General features: G+C 37.9%; 1 pseudogene; it reads left to right on the top strand.

Moving 5' to 3' along the window:
* Window positions 1–4,840: 4,840 nt before the first annotated feature.
* LOC148791420 (transcription termination factor MTERF8, chloroplastic-like) lies at window positions 4,841–6,556 on the top strand (annotated as a pseudogene).

Raw genomic sequence — 6,556 nt, 5'->3', positions numbered from 1 at the left:
AATTAGACTGGACTGGACGGTCGGGCCAGAAAAACTGGGAAATGGTCAGGTGATTGGTCTTATTTTTCCTCAAAATCAGATATTTGCAAAAAAAACATTGATTTATTTAGTAAACCGCTGACCTAGGCAATTGAACCGTTCGACGGTTTTGACCATTTTTTTATTTTTTATTAAAACAGATCAGATCGTTCAACCCAGAAACTGGACCCCTGACCAATTCGGTCTTCCAATTGATTATAAAACCCTTAGAATATATAACTTCTAGATATACAGATCTGAAGTTGAATGGATCCTTATCCTCAAGTTAATTGGTTTGCAGGCCCATTTACCTGTCCCTTGCAAACAATTCAGGAGCGGAATGGGCCTTTACGTCAGTTCCAATTTCTGGGCCTAGTGCACCTCTTACATCCTTGTGCCAACTCTGTCCTGTGTCTTACCCAGCTTTTCAAATTAACACACCCTAGCTAAAAGCCAAGCAGTAAGAGTGCAAATCAGGCACTGGATCTAAATAATTTCCACTGCATCAAGCTATGCCCCTCTCAAAATTTAACAAATATTCAACCGGGGCATACAAGTCCAATTAAACCAAAATAAATCAAACAAGACTCAAAATGAACTTCCATTAAAAATTGAAATGCAAAATAACCATTATAAATTAGATCATTCATTGTCTCCCAAAAAACAAAAAAAAACCATTCTCAGGAAATGAAACTAGAAGTGAACACAACTAGCGGGTGCAAACATGATTGTCATATTTTTGAGGTCATAAATGACCTGCATATTCTGGTGGAAGAGGTTTCCGAACACCGATAATCCATTTATCGGAGATGGCACAAACGCTATACATTTTGTTCCTCCTCCTTCCGTGACGTAGTTTTGCTCCGGCACTGTAAAGTCCACTCCTCCTAAAAAGTGAAGCGTCAGGCTGGGTGGGTTGTCGCTCCACCGGGACCGGAGCTGTTTATCGGCACAGAATCCTTTACTTCCTAAGAACACATTTCGATCCCGTGGCAGTATTTTCATGTCGTCTGCGATGTATGTCCACACAATATCCAAAACCTTCCCGTCTAACATATTGAGCCAGTTGGTGCAAAACAAAATAAATGAGTTTTCGCCTTAATGCAACCAATTTTAGTTTTATTGAAAAATTGCAGTTAAAGTAAGAACCCGGATTTCGTCGTCACAAATTTGGTCCTAGGGGTGCAAATGATATCCGATTATCCGATTTCGAATTCAATATTCAACGTAATTGGATCGAATTCAAATGGTTCGATAAATTTAGGGGTGTTCTGTAGTATAGATGATAAATTGGTGAATATGGACCAATCCACATCACATCACACCCTGTGACAAGGGACTAATTTATACCACACCACAGTTCACAATTGTTCTAAACTGTGGACAAACTGTGTGGATTAGACCAGTGCACATTCACAATGACATTCTGTAGGCATGGTGTGAAACAGTCCACACCACACTTTTTGATTCCATATATTTCATATACATTTTATGAATGACCTTATACAATTAATCATAAATATTTAATTTTTGCATTTAATATGATAAATATATTGAAAAATGCATCAATGAATTAATATTAACCAATAAATGTTAATTTTTTATAAAAACAATAGTAAAATAATTAAAAATTAATTTTTTTAAATATTAATTTATTGATAAAAACATTAAAATTTTATAAAAATTAAAAAAATAAGTAAAATAATTAATATTTTATTGACAAAATAATTAATATCAATAGGTGGACAGGTGGTGGAGAGTTGCAGTGGTGGAGAGCTTCAACGGGCAAGTGGCAGAGACCTCCAATGGTAAAATGTGAAATAAACAATATAAGATTTCAGCCTTTCAGAGAGTGAAGAAGGAGATCAAAACTAGACTACGAACGAGCCATATCCACGAATTTTTTCTATTGACACTAAATTGGGGTGTATCCACAACCAGTCGAACGGATATTCATCCCGTAGACGGCCGCATCCATGGGATGAACACGGTGTTTAACACCGCCTTAATGGTGGAATTCCAATAATATATCATACCGATTAATTTATTGAATTCGAATTTATATTCATCCGATTTGAATAAAATTCAAACTTGATTATTATATAAATTTAATATGTTTTAATAATAAATATGATATAATATATATTAATTTAAATTTAATAGTGGTCAGATGCCCATCATAAAGTGACATTTCAGCCAAAAAGGCTGCAATGATGTCACCTACTCGAGTACTCCTCAATAACCCCCTTCAATTTCATTTCTCTTGCTCCTTCCCTCTTCCTCTCTCCCTTCGTCTTTTCTATTCTCAAGTTAGGGCACCAAGCAACCACTGTTCAATATCTTCTATTTCAGGCCTTTATTCAATATCTTCTATTTTAATGTCTTTTCTATTCTCAAGTTCCAAACACCAAACATCAAGCAACAACAAATGATCCATCTTAGCGCCTTTGTTAAACTTTTGTTTAGGTTTTTTAGTTTACTTGGTTTTTTTTTGAAACCCCCATTAAAGTTTTTGGTGTTGCTAAAACCTCCCTTGAAGTTTGGTAATTGCAATCACCTCCCTTGAACTTTTTGACACAATTATAAGTAGACCCCCATCATTAGAATCATCTAACAACAGGCACTAAAATGTCCAAAGTACCTATGCAATTACTATTGAGCATTATTTAGAAAATTAGATCGGATTGACCAGTTGGGCTGGTTGAACCATGACTTAGGCCCCTGACTAGTTTGTTCATACCCCCAAAACTATAATGTGTAAAAAGTCAGCCAAAACCAATAACCTAGATTGTCAAATTGGAAAAACAGTAACCCAATCCCATTTTTTAAAAATTGGTCAGTTTTTTGAATCATTTTAACACATAATTGCAAACTTCTAAAGGCCATATCTTTGCACTCAGATGTCCAATTGGGGTGATTTTTTTTCTATTTTGGGTAACTTTTTTTATATCTACGTGTTCTCAATGTGCAAATGGTGCCTTGCCACACTATGTTTGTAAAAAAAATGCCTTTTTGTTTCAGATCTTAAAATTAATATAAAAAAATTGAACTAAAATAGAAAAAAATATATGTTATAGAAGAATATAATCATATATTTTCAATATATAATTAAAATATGCAATTTATAATTTATTATATATTATATATATAAATTATACATACACACATAACCTTCCGCTTCACTCAGTAGGGACCTTCCTAGTTTGGTCCGAGTTTACCCACACCGGGCTTAGGTACCATAACCTTTCGAAGGACAAAGTCTCCAACATGAAAGTGTCTTTTTGACCCGGGTGTTATAGTACCGAGCTACCCTTTGCTGGTAAGTTGCAGTCTGAATATATGCAAGGTCCTGTACCTCTTCTACTAGGTCGAGGTTGGTATGGAGCTCATCATCGTTTGCTTCACTGTCGTACACCTCTAGCCGTAATGTAGGTACTTCTATTTTGAATAGAATTTCTACTTCCGTGCAGTAGGTGAGGTTAAAAGGTGTTTCACCTGTGGCGGTCTTGACGGTAGTTCGATAAGCCCATAGTACACTGGGCAGCTCATCCACCCAAAATCCTTTAGCTCGGGCTAAGCAAGCTTTTAGTCCTCAGAGTACAGCTCTGTTCATGACTTCTACTTGCCCATTTTCTTAGGGGTGTGCTAACAAGGTGAAGTTCTGTTGTATTCCCATCTTGGCACACCAATCTTGAAATTTGATATCTTCAAACTGCTTACTATTTTCGGAAATAAGGACTCTAGGTAGGCCGAAGTGACATACAATGCTCTTCCAAAAGAAGTTCTGTACATTTCGTGCTATGATTGTTACCAAGGGTTTCGCCTCTACCCACTTTGTTAAGTAATCCACTGCTACAACCAGAAATCTCCTCTGTCCTGTCGCTAGAGGGAATGGTCCAAGGATATCGATCCCCCACTATGCAAAGGGCCATGGGCTAATGAGGTATTTCAGGTCGGCAACAGGTTGGTGATGGATATTGGCATGCTTCTAGCATTTATCACATTTCTTGATGAGCTCGAGTGCATCTACCTTCATCGTGAACTAGTAATATCCTTGCCGTAGCATTTTTTGGGCGAGAGCCCTACCCTCAAGTGTCCGCCGCATAGCCCTTCATAAGTATCGCAGAGAACAAGCTTGGCCTCTAAGGGTCGCAAACAGCACAAGTACGAAAGCGTATAGGATCTTCGGTACAGCTATCTGTCTATAATGACGTACTTGGCTTCTTATCGCTCTACCCTTCTGGCAACGTTGTGGTCTACAGGGAGGGTCTCATGAAGTAGGTAGCTCGCGAGTGGGTCGATCCAGGTCGGTGTTGTTTGTTCGACAGGTGCAACCTCTCCTGCCCCCTCGAGAATGTTGGGTCGAGGTAGGTTCTTTATATACACGGTTCTCATGGTATTGGCACTTGTGCTGGCTAACTGGGATAAAGCATCGACCTTAGAATTCTCAGACCTTGGAATCTACTTGATGAAGTAAGACTGGGAACCCTGTAGCACTTCCCTAACCTTGCCTAGATAAGCAGCCATGGTGGGGTCACAAGCTTCATAGTCACCAGTTACCTGGTTGACCACGAGCTGGGAGTCACTATAGATAATGAGGTGCTTTGCTTGTACTTATTTGCTAGCATGAGCCCGGCTATCAGTGCTTCGTACTTTGCTTTGTTTTTGGATGCCGCAAACTCGAATAGAAGTGTATATTCCAGTTTTACCCCGCTTGGTGCGTATAGGATGACTCCGACTTTGCTTCCTTGCTGATTTGATGAACCGTCAAAATGAAGGATCCAGGGCTCCTCATCCCAATTCGATTTCATTCTAACCTGGGATGGGTGTCGCACTGGTTGAAGCTTCCTCCCCATGCTCGATCTCTATTAATCTAGGAATTACGGTGTTGAAAGTGCATTCTGCTACGAAATTACCTAAGGTTTGGGCCTTGATAGTTGTCCAAGGTTCGTACTGGATGTCATACTTGCTAAGTTCAATGGCCCACTTTGTCAACCTACCCGAAACCAATTGGCATTTGCATCTCTTCTTCAGCCGTTTACATTTTTTCAAGGAGTTTAGAGAAGCAAATCCTCCCTATGCTAGATTTTCTCAAGACTTTACTTCGTACAGAGAAAAACATCGCCGTAGTCATTAATCGTTTCACTTGGATTTTCCAATATAATGTCCTAGAAGCATTAAAACCCAAAATTTCGATCTTGCGTGATCATGGTGTCCCCGAATCCAATATCTCAAAAAATGTTCATGTTGTTGCCTCGTATAATAACTCTGAGTAGCGATCGGTTTAAAGAGTTGGTCAAGGATATCAGTGAAATGGGTTTCGACCCCTCAAGTACAATGTTTATCAAAGCAGTATAATGTCAAAGCAGGGATGAATAAAGCTAAATGGGAATCTAAATTTGATGTCTATAGGAGCTTTGGTTGGTCTGATGGTGATATTCTTTTGATGTTCAAAAGGAACCCCTACTGCTTTGCTATCTCGGAGAAGAATATCAGGAGTAAGTTGGATTACTTCATGAACAAATTGAACCTGGACCCGGCAGTTCTTTCTAGAAACGTGCCGCTATTTGGGCTTAGCTTGGAGAACAGGGTTATTCCAAGGTTGTCTGTAATTCAGGTTCTGCTCTCCAAGGGATTGATCAAGGAGTATTTAAGCAACTGTCTTAATACTACCTGATGTCAAAGTTTTTAGAGAAGTTTGTGATGAAGTACCTGGATGAGGCTAATGATCTATTGAAGGTGTACCGAGGTAAAATAAGATTTTTGTGGTTCCAAAAATGTTTCCACGGAAAATTTGTAGAATGTTAATTCACAAATGAAGCAGGGTCTATGATCTTTTATTCGCAGCTTTTTTTTTTTGTAACTTACTGTATATTTTGTTTTGGTAGAGCTTGCTTTTTAGATACAGCTAATAGTCTAGTACTGATATTCATGAGTGATATTCTTAGAAGAATTCCAGAAAATGCATTAACAAGAAGACAAAAATATCAAAAGATTTAAGATAGTTAGCTACAATTTAAATATTTTCTTTCATTATTTACCAATTTCATGACTATCATCTTGAGATGTCTGAAGGTGGAGTGATCACATCAATTTGTCAGAGGCAAAATTCACTTTTTTTGGTCAAGAAGTCTGCATTGTTTGGACCAGTATTGCATGAACTCTCCTAAATGGATGAGCCATTGGTGTCAACCATGTCGGAGACACCAACACTCCATGGATTGTTGAGGGGCACTTCTATGTGGCACTTCTCATTCTTTCATTGCTTATTTAATATAAATGAACTGGTAGTGTATGCATTGAATGCCACTTTTCCTATGAAATATTATCAAGTAACAAAGGTAAGCTTTTGATATTTTTTCCTGTGGGATTATAATGTTAAATTCAACAAAAGTTGAAATATATAATGTTAGAATTCAACAAAATATGGAGTATTTTAATAGTTTATACTTGCCCATGTCCATGCAACACTTATTTGGACCAACTGGCTCTCTAGATGCTCCTTTATCCATTATCTGAATTAATGTTCATTTCACTT

This window comes from Nelumbo nucifera, chromosome 5 (assembly GCF_055504915.1).
Source record: "Nelumbo nucifera cultivar China Antique chromosome 5, China Antique-T2T, whole genome shotgun sequence".
NCBI classification, from domain to species: Eukaryota; Viridiplantae; Streptophyta; class Magnoliopsida; order Proteales; family Nelumbonaceae; genus Nelumbo; species Nelumbo nucifera.
This window is presented reverse-complemented; position numbering and strand designations above follow the sequence as displayed.